Genomic DNA, 13,231 nt, shown 5'->3' with positions numbered 1-13,231 from the left:
TAGGGGGTGACCTAGTGGATTTTCTCTCTATATTGAATAGGCATTTACTGACCTGGGGTGCATAGAACCCAAGGGGGACCATGGGTAGGTTTCAGGGTGTCCAAGAGGCAAATGACAGCTCTAAATTCGAACTGAAATTTGGCATTTCCTGCAGTTATTTGGTAACACTTCTGAGGAGTCTGTGAGTTTCACCAGAGGTCCATGACACACGCACATAAAGGTAAAAACAAAACAAACCTTTGGCCTAGGAAAATCACAAGTAAACCGTGAATCATATTTAGAGTTGGGAGGCATCTTAAAGACCATCAGATTCAAAGGAGGAAACTGAGATACAGAGAGCCACAGGTCATCTTTCCAGGGTCACACAATAAGTAAATGTGAGTCAGGATTTTCACCCAGATCGTTCTGATTCCGAGTCAAAAATCCTACCTTCTCTGCTAATGATCTCGACAAAAACAAAGGGAGAATAATCACTATTTCCTCCAGTTTTCCCCAAATTCAATCCAAGATCTAAGAGTCTGAAATGCTCTTTCCTCTCCCAGTCTGGTAGAATATTTAGCTTCATTCACAGCAGAGCAGATGGTGCTTCCTACTTCAGGTTTTCTTTGATTTCTAACCCTCCTCCCCCTCATTAGTTTTGGAAATTATTTCACATATCTTCTGTATTTTGGTTACTTGTTTACATGCATTTCTGTGAGAAATATAAACACCCTGAGGGCAGGAACTGTTCATTTTCTGTATCTCTGGTCCTAGCTTGGAGTTTTACTTGGAGGCAGTGCTTACTAAGCATTACTTAATTGAGTTTTGTCATTGCTCAGTGGTGCCCGGTTCTTCTCGTGACCCCATTTGGCATTTTCTTGGCAGAGAAACTGGAGTTGTTTGCCATTTCCTTCTCCAGCTCATTTTACAGATGAAGAAATTGAGGTAAATAGGGTTAAGTGACTTGCCCAGGGTCACACAGCTAGTAAGGTCTGAGGTCACTTTGAACTCATGTTATTGATTCCCAGCCCAAGTCTTTCTCCTGCGTCCACCTAGCTGCCCTGTGTCACCTAGCTGCTTGCATCAGGGTAAAGTTAGATTAGGATAAAGTCACATCAGATCAAAAGGACCATGGAGTTGAGTTTTGTCCCCAGTCCAGCCCACGGTTTCAGATCCACTCTAGTGTGAGCCTGTGCATCATCAACTCTACCAGATTCTTGACCTGTTCCACAGAAAATTAAAATGACTAGTTGTAATCCTGGATTTAATTTATGGAGGAGGAATGATACTCAGGCCAGACCAGACTTGTCAGGGGTAGTGGAAATTGAAGTATTTTTCTTCTTCCCTTAGCTATTTCAGACCTGGGAGAAGCAGATGGGAAGGCTTGGCTCCAGGTCTCCTTTTTCCAGTGTTCTCCAGATAAGAAATCCATGCTGTTTCTAAGGCCATTCCCTTAGGACAGCCTTCTGGCCTTGATTCTTTCACACACATAAAGATTTTATCATCCCCACATTGTAGCCTTATGTTCTCCTTGGCCTTCCCAGCCCCTCCTAAGCCAGCTCCCTTCTACCTTTTCAGCCTTCTTACTCCCCAATAGCTACTCTTGAATTGAGTGACACTGGTCTCTTGGTTTTCTACTAGTAAGAAACTCCATCACTCTACTTTGAGCATTTTTTATTGGTTATTCCTGGCTTGGGACCCTCTTCCTTTTTAACTCAACTTATTGACTTTTCTGGTTTCCTTTAAGTCTCACCTAAAATCCACCTTCTACACAAAACCTTCTGCAGTTCCTTGGAACTCCACTACTTTCCTGCCATCAATTATTTTCTATTTATTCTGCCTAGAGGTTGCTTTGCATATATTTGTTCATGTGTTCGCTCCCTCCTTAAACTATGAACTCCTTGAAGGGAGTTAGCACCCTGGATGCCTTAGAATCAGTTGGAGTCAGGATAAGCAAAAGTCCTCGGTCTTTATTCTTGGTCTTTAGGGTAGAAGTGAAGAGGATGGACACAGAATCTCCATGACCTTTCTTCTCCTCATCTACCGCCAAAGTGACCCTGGCTTCTTTTACTCCACCCACTACTCCCTTCTACAATTCCTGCAACAGTCTTATCATTTCTCAGAAAATCCAATGATTCCTGAGGGCTTTCAAGACCTAAAATAGTCTTATGTCTCAGAGAATCCAATGATTCCTGAGGGTTTTCAAGTCCCACAACAGTCTTATCATTTCTCAGAAAATCCACTGATTCCTGAGGGTTTTCAAGTCCTACAACAGTCTTATCATGTCTCAGAGAATCCAATGATTCCTGAGGGTTTTCAAGTCCTACAACAGTCTTATCATGTCTCAGAGAATCCAAGATTCCAGAGGGTTTTCAAGTCCTACAACAATCTTTTCATGTCTCAGGGATTCCAGTGATTCCTGAGGGTTTTCAAGTCCTACAACAATCTTATCATGTCTCAGGGAATCCAAGATTCCTGAGGGTTTTCAAGTCCTACAACAATCTTATCATGTCTCAGGGATTCCAGTGATTCCTGAGGGTTTTCAAGTCCTACAACAATCTTATCATGTCTCAGGGATTCCAGTGATTCCTGAGGGTTTGAAGTCCAACAATTTTTGATGTTCTTGAGTCAAATGCCATAACTGCCATGCTCTTTCAGTGATGGGCACAGTCATTGATGGAACCACCTGATGTTTCTTGGGTCTTCTTCTTCATTTCAAGGTCTGCTCTATCGGTCTACGATGGACAAGGCAAATATGGCTCGTAGGTACCCATCTGATTCCTTCTCCATCGGTAGAGATACAAGCAAACCTTCTCCCCCAAGCAGTTAACCTATCTGGTCCTTTCCATTCACCACTTTCTGGGTCTCTCCACATCACCTAGTGATTACCTAAAGATAGTGGAGCTGCTCCCACTGGACACTGCTTTTTCAGTGGGTTATAAAACCTGTCTGCCGGAGCCAGTGCATCTTTGTCAAAAATCAAGAAGTTAGTAGTATAAAGGGCTAGATTTAGAAGTTCTCTAGTGTTACCTGTGGTTCCCCCTTTCTTTTGTTTTTGGAGTAGTATCTTAATGTTTCTGTTTCTCCTCTCTACTATTGCCTGTCCTTGTCCTTGAGGATTAAAAGGTATGCCAGTGGTGTGTAAAATTTTATACTGTGTACAAAAGTATGCAAAATGTTTAGAAGTATATGGAGGCCCATTATCTGTTTTTATTTCTTGTGGCACACCCATAACTGCAAATGCTTGGATGAGAAATTTAGTGACCACTCGGGCTGTCTCTTTTGCTGATGGTATTGCAAAAATGAATCCTGAAAAGGTGTCTACTGCAACATGGATAAAAGACAGATGAACAAAAGATTTATAATGGGTCACATCCATTTGCCAGATTTCATGGCAAATTTCATGGTCTCAAACCACAAGGGTTCTTCCCTGGAGGCAGAATAGGAGCGTAGAAAGGAAAGCAAGCTGTACAGGCTTTTATTATACTCCTAGCTTCCTCTCTTGTTATTCCAAATTGTAAATGTAAAGCTCGAGCAGCCTGATGATATTCAAGCTAGTTCAACTTCTCTCAAAGCCTCTTGAGCTTCTTTTGTAAGCTGGCGTGGTGAGTTTAAAGCACTGTCTCCCCTTAAAATGTCATATAATGGTTGCAATTGATAGGTAGTCAAGCCTAACACTAGACCCATTCATTGGATATCTCTTATCAATTTCTGAAAGTCATTTAAGGTGTTTAGCTTCTCTGTTCTTAAGGAAAGTTTTTGTACTGTAAGCACCTTAGCATATACTTCATATCCTAAATACTGAAAAGGAGCATGTCTTTGAATTTTTTCTGGAGCTATGTGCAATTTTTAGTTCTTTAGTGTTTCTATGGTCTTTTGTAGACATACTTCTAACATTTGTTCCTCAGGTGCACATTCCAATATGTCATCCATGTAATGTAATAACATTACTTTTGGAAATGCTTTTCTAACTGGAGTAAGAGAAGCAGGAATATACATTTGACACATAGTAGGGCTGTTTTTCATTCCCTGTGGCAAAACTCTCCATTCATATCTTTTATAAGGCTCAGCTAAGTTAACGCTGGGCACTGAGAAGGCAAATCTTTTCATATGCTCCTTATCTAGAGGGATAGAGTAGAAACAGTCCTTAATGTCTGTAACCCAAAGAAGCCATTCTCTAGACAACTGAGTAGGAGATGGAAGTCCAGGCTGAAGAGCTCTCATAGTTTCCATCTGTTCATTTACCTTTCTTAAATCAGTCAACATCCTCCATTTTCCAGATTTCTTTCTTACAATAAATACTGGGGAATTCCAAGGATTTAGAGAAGGCTATAAATGTCCTTGGTCAAGTTGCTCCTGTACTATATCTAATAAGGCCTGAATTTTATCGCTACCTAAGGGCCACTGCTCTATCCACACTGGTGTATCAGTTTTCCATTGGATAGGAACAAGTGAAAGTGTTGGCAGGCCTTCAACAGCAGCTCTGTCTAAAAAACCAAAGTACTCATTTGTAATCCTAATTGTTTTTTTCCATTTCATTTTTTTATTATAGCTTTTTATTTACAATATTACATATTTTATATGCATGGGTAATTTTACAGTATTGACAATTGCCAAATCTTTTGTTCCAATTTTCTCCCTCCTTCCCCCCATCCCCTCCCCCACATGGCAGGTTGACCAATACATGTTAAATATGTTAAGGTATAAATTAAATAAAATATAAGTATACATGTCCAAACAGCTATTTTGCTGTACAAAAAGAATCAGACTTTGAAATAGTGTACTATTAGCCTGTGAAGGAAATAAAAAATGCAGGCAGACAAAAATATAGGGATAGGGAATTTTATGTAATGGTTCATAGTCATCTCCTAGAGTTCTTTCCCTGGGTGTAGCTGGTTCAATTCATTACTGCTCTATTGAAACTGATTTGGTTCATCTCATTGTTGAAGAGGGTCATGTCTATCAGAATTGATCTGTTGTTGTTGTTGAAGTATATAATGTTGTTGAAATATATAATGATCTCCTGGTCCTGCTCATTTCACTCAGCATCAGTTCCTGTAAGTCTCTCCAGGCCTTTCTCCTTTCTGAAATCACCCGGCTGGTCATTTTTTTTTTAAACTTTTTTTTTTAATTTAATAGCCTTTTATTTACAGGTTATATGTATGGGTAACTTTATAGCATTGACAATTGCCAAACCTCTTGTTCCACTTTTTCCCCTCCTTCTCCCCACCCTTTCCCCCAGATGGCAGGATGACCAGTAGATGTTAAATATATTAAAATATAAATTAGATACACAATAAGTATACATGACCAAACCGTTATTTTGCTGTACAAAAAGAATCAGACTCTGAAATATTGTACAATTAGCCTGTGAAGAAAATCAAAAATGCAGGTGGGCAAAAATATAGGGATTGGGAATTCAATGTAATGGTTTTTAGTCATCTTCCAGAATTCTTTTGCTGGGCGTAGCTGGTTCAGTTCATTACTGCTCCATTGGAACTGATTTGGTTGATCTCGTTGCTGAGGATGGCCAGGTCCATCAGAACTGGTCATCATATAGTACTGTTGTTGAAGTATATAATTGTAAAGATCGCGTATTTTTAAATCAGCAGGAGTCAGGAATTCAAGTTAGAGGAAAATCGTCAGTCTTTATTCTCAGTGAAGAAGGATCGGAGGTGGAAGAGAATCGGCGATAGCAATGTGTGCAGCTGAGTCAAGAAGCTAGCTAGATCAGCAGCCACACAACCAGCAGCTCGGAGTCTCGAACCCAGGCCCAATCTCCCCCAGCTTCTCTTCCTGTCTCTCTCTGCCTCCACCCACCAAAATCATCATTTCCTCTACAACACATCAGGACTTGCACGGAGAGTGGGCAGGGACCATTCTTTATCCAATCATGTATATTAATAGAGTATAGCCCAATTACTATTTAGCCTCATGTACTTGGGACCTCAGTGCATCAACTCAAACCTCAGCCCATTACATATAATGATCTCTTGGTCCTGCTCATTTCACTTGGCATCAGTTTGTGTAAGTCTCTCCAGGCCTTTCTGAAATCATCCTGTTGGTCATTTCTTACAGAACAATAATATTTCATAATATTCATATACCACAATTTATTCAGCCATTCTCCAATTGATGGACATCCACTTAGTTTCCAGTTTCTGGCTGCTACAACGGGGCTGCCACAAATATTTTTGCACATGCAGATCCCTTTCCTTTCTTCAAGATTTCTTTGGGATATAAGCCCAGTAGTAACATTGGTGGATCAAAGGGTATGCACAGTTTGATAACTTTTTGAGCATAGTTCCAAATTGCTCTCCAGAATGGCTTGTAATCCTGTAAAATGTCTCTTCCCCATAGATTGATAGGGATTTTTTCAACTATAAAAAGAGTAAAAACTCCTGTTTTACCTTCAAAAGTCCATCTCAAAGGTGTAACACTAACTTCAGCTGCTATTAATCCTCCTACACCAGACACATAGGTGTCTGCCTTAATCTTTGGCCAGTGACTGAGCCAGTTGGCACCTCTAATGACTGTATGATGTGCACCAGTGTCTACCAATCCTCCTAATGGTATGCCATTTATATAGATAGTGAGCATAGGTTGGTCAGCTGTCACAGCTGCTCTTCAGTATATTCCTGGATTTTTTTGCTTTGAGTCAAAATCTGACTCAATTGGGCAACTATCACCAGATTGCTTATTAGGAGTCTGTATCTGTGAACCTGGTTCTACTACTTCTCCTGGTTGATAAGTCACACATTATTTACCTGTATTAGTGACTGGGATATTATCTACACATTCCCCAGTTTCCCACATCAGTGTATGGATGGACACTGTTTTTTTTTTTTAAATAATTATAACTTTTTATTGACAGTACATATTCATGGGTAATTTTTTACAACATTATCCCTTGCACTAAATTCTGTTCCAATTTTTCCCTTCCCTCCCTCCATCCCCTTCCCTAGATGGCAGACAGTCTTATTCTTGTTAAATATGTTGTAGTTTATCTTAGATATAATATATGTGTGCAGAACCAAACAGTTCTCTTATTGCACAGGAGGAATTGGATTCAAAGGGTAAAAATAAACTGGGGGAAATAAAACAAAAATGCAAACAGTTTACCCTCATAAACCAATGTTCTTTCTCTGGGTGTAGCTGATTCTGTCCATCATTGATAAATTGGAACTGAATTAGGTCTTCTCTTTGTCGAAGATATCCACTTCCATCAGAATACATCCTCATACAGTATTGTTGTTCAAGTATATAATGATCTCCTGGTTCTGCTCATTTCACTCAGCATCAATTCATGTAAGTCTCTCCAAGCCTCTCTGTATTCATCCTGCTGGTCATTTCTTACAGAACAATAATATCCCATGACATTCATATACCACAGTTTACCCAACCATTCTCCAATTGATGGGTATCCATTCATTTTCCAGATTCTAGCCACTACAAAAAGAGCTGCCACAAACATTTTGGCACATATAGGTCCCTTTCCCTTCTTTAGTATTTCTTTGGCATATAAACTCAGTAGTAGCATTGCTGGATCAAAGGGTATACACAGTTTGATAACTTTTTGGGCATAATTCCAGATTGCTCTCCAGAATGATTGAATTCGTTCACAACTCCACCAACAATTCATCAATGTCCCAGTTGTCCCGCATCCCCTCCAACATTCATCATTATTTTTTCTGTCATCTTAGCCAATCTGACAGGTGCGTAGTGGTATCTCAGAGTTGTCTTAATTTGCATTTCTCTGATCAATAGTGATTTGGAACACTCTTTAATATGAATGGAAATAGTTTCTTTTTTATTTATTTATTTAATAGCCCTTTATTTACAGGTTATATGCATGGATAACTTTACAGCGTTAACAATTGCCAAACCTCTTGTTCCAATTTTTCACCTTTTACCCCCCACCCCCTCCCCTAGATGGCAGGATGACCAGTAGATGTTAAATACATTAAAATATAAATTAGATACACAATAAGTATACATGACCAAAACGTTATTTTGCTGTATAAAAAGAATCAGACTCTGAAATATTGTACAATTAGCTTGTGAAGGAAATCAGAAATGCAGGTGGGCATAAATATAGGGATTGGGAATTCAATGTAATGGTTTTTAGTCATCTCCCAGAGTTCTTTTTCTGGGCATAGCTGGTTCAGTTCATTACTGCACCATTGGAAATGATTTGGTTGATCTCGTTGCTGAAGATGGCCTGGTCCATCAGAACTGGTCATCATAGTATCATTGTTGAAGTATATAATGATCTCTTGGTCCTGCTCATTTCACTCAGCATCAGTTCGTGTAAGTCTCTCCAGGCCTTTCTGAAATCATCCTGTTAGTCATTTCTTACAGAACAGTAATATTGATGGACATTGTTTTGTAAGTACTCTCAGGAGGTGAAGTGGTCTAGCCTACTGTGCCTGGAGGCAAGGGATCCATAGGTTGGAGAGGAACAGATTTCACCTCTGGGGGGGGCGGGTATCTCAGTTGCCCCAGCTGCATAAAAGTTCTATTCTCCCCAATTGTAATCCCTTTCTCCCATCAGGTTGCTTCCTGGCTGATTGGTCATGTCTGAGTATTGAACTTCTAAAGGCTTTCTGGGTGTAGCATTGGCTACCATCATACCCCAAGTATTTTTTGCCTTGAGCCCTGGGGCTGGGCCCCTCATCCTGTTTCCCTGAATCAGTCTATATTCTGATTCCCAATGGAAGCCTCTGTTGCATTTTGGATATGGAGTGTTGGGTCTTGTTCTCCCACCCTATTTTCTCACCCTGTCTCTATGCCAACATTGAGCTTTCAGATGCCCTACTTTATCACATTGAAAGCATTGATGAATCTCTTTGGAAGTCCAAAAGGAACCCTGTCTTCCCATGTTTGGATTTTGGGAAGTCTGAGTCATAGTCTGGCTATAAAAGGCATTTGTGCCCACTGTGGCACAGCATCTTATGATCTCCTCTAAAGGAGCATCCTTGCATAGTCCTAGTATAATTCTTCTATAAATCTCATGAGCATTTTCTTTAGCAAGTTGCCTTATCATAATGTCTGTTACTGCATTTTCACCATTAGTTCATTTGACAACTGTCTGCAAACATCCCACAAAATCAGCAAAGGGTTCATTTGGCCCTTGTACTATTTTTGTGAAGGCTTCATCCTTGTCGTTTTTACCGGGGAAAAAAGCCCATGCTTTGAAAGCAGCAGCAACAATTTGCTCATATGCTGCTATGGGGTAATTAATCTGTGCTGAAATGTCTGCATAAGAAGCTACACCTGTTAGTTGGTCATAGGTGAATGGAGTATTAACTCAACTATGATTACTTTGTTGGGCTTGTATCCTACTGAGCTCACTATATTCAGAAAGCCACAACAAGTTTTGTCCAGGTTCTAAGCATGTCCTTGCTATAGATTTCCAGTCACTAGGGGTTAAGACTTTGCTATAGATTTCCAGTCACTTAGGGGTTAAGCCAAATTCTGTAATAACATCTGAACATAAGCTGATGTAGCCCCATAAAGAGTGCAAGTCTTTTTCAGGTCTTTGAGGATTTCTATATCAAAAGGAGTGTATCTTCTACTTTCTTGATCTGAAGAGTTAAACTGTTGAATCACAGGATACATTCCTATTTTCAAATCAGCTATATCCTGCCCTTCTTCTGTGGCTTTAAGTAGTGCCTTTTGTAATCTAGTCATAGTTGATTGCTGGGAGGGAGGTGCTGGTGGTATCACTGCCCCTTCTACTACCTCTCCTCCCTCCATCCTGGAAGGTGAAGTTGATGGGGGTGTGTCAAGAACCAGTTCTGGTTTAGGTGGGGTTGAAGCTGCCTTGTCAGATCAAGAATCACCACACCCTTCAACTTCACTTAAGTCCTCATGCCCTCTGGTGATATTGCCATTAATCTGTCCTTTGTTTTCCTCTTTTTCCTCACACTTCCTCATCTGGCTTTATTAAAACTTTTCTTCTTCCTGTAACTTGCAGGATTCTTTAACGCTAATTGTATTATGTTATATATATATATATATATATATATATATATAATGTTTCCTTGGAAATTGAACCAGGACCTTTATCATTGTCGTATTCACATAGTTGATCCCCTACTAGTTTCCAATTACCTGCCCCTATATCTTCTTCCTTTAAGAACCAAAGGGACGTGCATTCTAATGTACCCAAGAGTCTAGCGATCTGTTCCCAAATTATAATTAAGCCTTGTCCCTTGATCAACTTAAGTATGCTTTCTATAATGTCTCCTCCGGGTGGGGGTGGGGGTGGGGGAAGAATCTTTTCCTAATATCTGCCCCATTTCAGCTAGAAAAGGTTACTAGTTTAGCCCTTAACAAAGTAAGTTCCCTGTTTGTCTATTAAAATGCTCATCTTATTTTCTGGTCACTGGGGACTTCTTCAGTGAAATTAGGGTCCTTGGTCCACACGTTGGGCACAAAATGTAAAGACCGAGTTAGCACCCTGGATGCCTTAGAATCAGCAGGAGTCAGGATAAGCACAAGTTCTTGGTCTTTATTCTTGATTTTTAGGGGTAGAAGTGAAAAGGATGGATGCAGGATCTCTATGACCTTTCTTCTCCTCATCTACCACCAAAGTGACACTGGCTTGTTTTACTCCACCCTGTAATCCCTCCTACAATTCTCTATATACACCAAAAAGAGTGAGCCAGCACAGAATAGTGGGAAGGACCATTTTCCAAGGATATGCTAATAGAGTATTGTCTAATTGGTAATTAGCCTTAAGTGCTCGGTTGTCTGACCCCAGTGCATCAACTCAGAGTTTCAGCCCTTTACAGGAGGGTTTATCTTTTGCTCCTTTTGTCTTCCCGGCATAATGCCTGGCACATAGTAGATACTCGTTAATGTTTATTGATTGGTGGATATTAAGCAAACCGAAAACTTCAATTCAGTCTGTGTTCTCTTTAAGCCTTGGATCTTGAACACAACTTAATCCTTGTATCTTAGCCTTCAATTTGTGCCTTCCTTGAAAGGATGTAAAGGGGAATAATTTCATCTAACAGTTGTCTATTAAGTACCTGTGATGGTATTGTGCTGGATATTAGGGATATAAAGACATGATCCCTGCTCTCAAGGGGATTATGTTAGAATTCTTACAAGGTGCTAAGTCAGTTATCTAATTTAGGATGGTACTTAACACTTCTCTAGCTCACTAATGTATTTAGTACTCATTCTACAAGATTCACAAGTCAGAGAGGAGTCCAGGAGATTCACAAGTCAAAGAAGAATCCAGGAGATTCACAAGTCAGAGAGGAGTCTAGGAGATTCACAAGTCAGGAAGGACAAGTCCACTAACCCACAAGCCCACTCTCGGAGGCGGAGTCAGATTCATTCCATATACCATCTTTGTGCTGACTGGAGGCTTTGGAGTCGGAGGAGCTAGAGGCTGAAGTTCGCAGAAGCAAAGGACAAACGGCAAGAGTTCTTGGAACCAAGGAGAGAGATAGGCCTCTAAGAAAACTAACCGGGCTATTTTGAAGGAGACAATAAAGGATCTGGACTTTAACAGCTGGCTGAATTTGAGGTGAACTGAAATGAAGGCTGCCTCCAGAAGCCCCCCAGGAAATCTTCCCCCAGAGAACAATATATTTTAGAGAAGAGAACACTACAGGATTATATACTAGAATGATACAACTGGCACATAGATCACAGAATCCTAGATCTAAAACTGGAGGAGAAGTTAGAGATCATCTAGTTCAACTCTGTCATTCTATAGATAAAAAAACTTGAGTCCTGCAGTGGAAAAGTGACTTCTCAGGATAGGAATTAGAAGAGCTGGACTGGAGCCTTGGCCCTCTGTATATCTAGAACTCTTTACATTGCATCACAGTTCCTTACTGTATTCCTTACAGATATACAAATCCTTACACAATTCCCTGTCAAGAAATATAGAATAATATGAGGAGGCATGGGGGGAGGGGGAACTCTCATCCTTTGGATCTCTCTGCTATTCTTTCCCACCTCTCCTGACAATGTTTGGCTCTTCCTCAAACTATTCCTGTGTCACAAGTGAGCTTTCCCTCCACTCTGGTTTGTTTCCTCATCTATAAGGAGCAGATTTAGTTGGATGAAGTTCCTTCTTATACATTCAGGTATATTCCAGGAAGGAGAGAATTACCTTGGAGAGTTACCAAGTTTGCCTGCAGGCAGGCAGGCTTGCTTAAGGGAAAGGTTGGGTCCTGGGCAACATGGTGATCCTGATATTAGGTGCTCATGTTCTCCCCCTTCCTAGTCCTTTAGCCCCACCCATTTGCTCAACTGCAAGGAAGCCATTGGGAAATGAATATTCACATCAAAGGTGAAAGACAATGCCATACTCTCCCAAGAACAGGAGGGGAAAAAAGGCAAATCTCAAGGAAGAACTGCCTCTCTAAGGGTGCTACATGAGGCACGGGAGCTTTTCACAAGCAGCTACCTACTTAGAATACACTTTTAGGCTTACTCTGTCATTAATATTTGTCCATCAATATCAGTTTCTTAAGTCTAGACAATCAACAAAAGTATTAATTCAAGTTCTTATTTGTAATATTTCCTAGTATCCAGGTATAAATGTCCAAACTGACATTTTAACAATTGGCTCTCCCTAGAAGAGACAGAGATTCTTTTTGTCCTGAGAGGTAGAGCTAGGGTGCCAGAGAACAACCCTTCTGGGTTCTCCTCAAATCACTTCATAGGCAACTCATTTACTCTCTGGGATTTTTAATCTGTAAAATACCTCAATTTCCTTATTGGTAGAATACAAAGATTAATTTGAAGGATCTACAATTTCCTCCCACTTTCACCTGCTTGTATTGTTTTTCTAACAGGCCTGGGATCTAACTTGCTTTCTCTAAAGACCAGCCTTGCCTCTGAATATACCAGCCACTTCCTGCACAATGAATGGAAGAGATAAAGTGTGTTCTTGGCACTTTGGCCCTTATGGACCAGGATTCAAACAGTTTTTAAGCAGTTGCTACTCCACACCTGGCTCTGTTAGGTAAGTTGTAAAGGTTCCTTTTTCATTCTGCTCAATCCAATCTCTCCCTCTTGCCTCACTGTTCCCAGGAGCACAAGGTCACCCCTGGTCGGCAGGGGCGGCCAATTAACAAGCATTTATTAATCATCTACCGGGTGATAGTTTCAGGATCAGGAGGCAGCCCCCCTGGAGGTACTCAGTGTATTCGATTGAAGGCATGGCTTCTACTGGTGTTATAGGAGCAAGAGTAATTCTTCTGCTTTGGTCCTGAGCTCC

Source organism: Sarcophilus harrisii, chromosome 1, assembly GCF_902635505.1.
Source record: "Sarcophilus harrisii chromosome 1, mSarHar1.11, whole genome shotgun sequence".
Classification (NCBI taxonomy): Eukaryota; Metazoa; Chordata; class Mammalia; order Dasyuromorphia; family Dasyuridae; genus Sarcophilus; species Sarcophilus harrisii.
Note: the sequence above shows the minus strand (reverse complement) of the source record.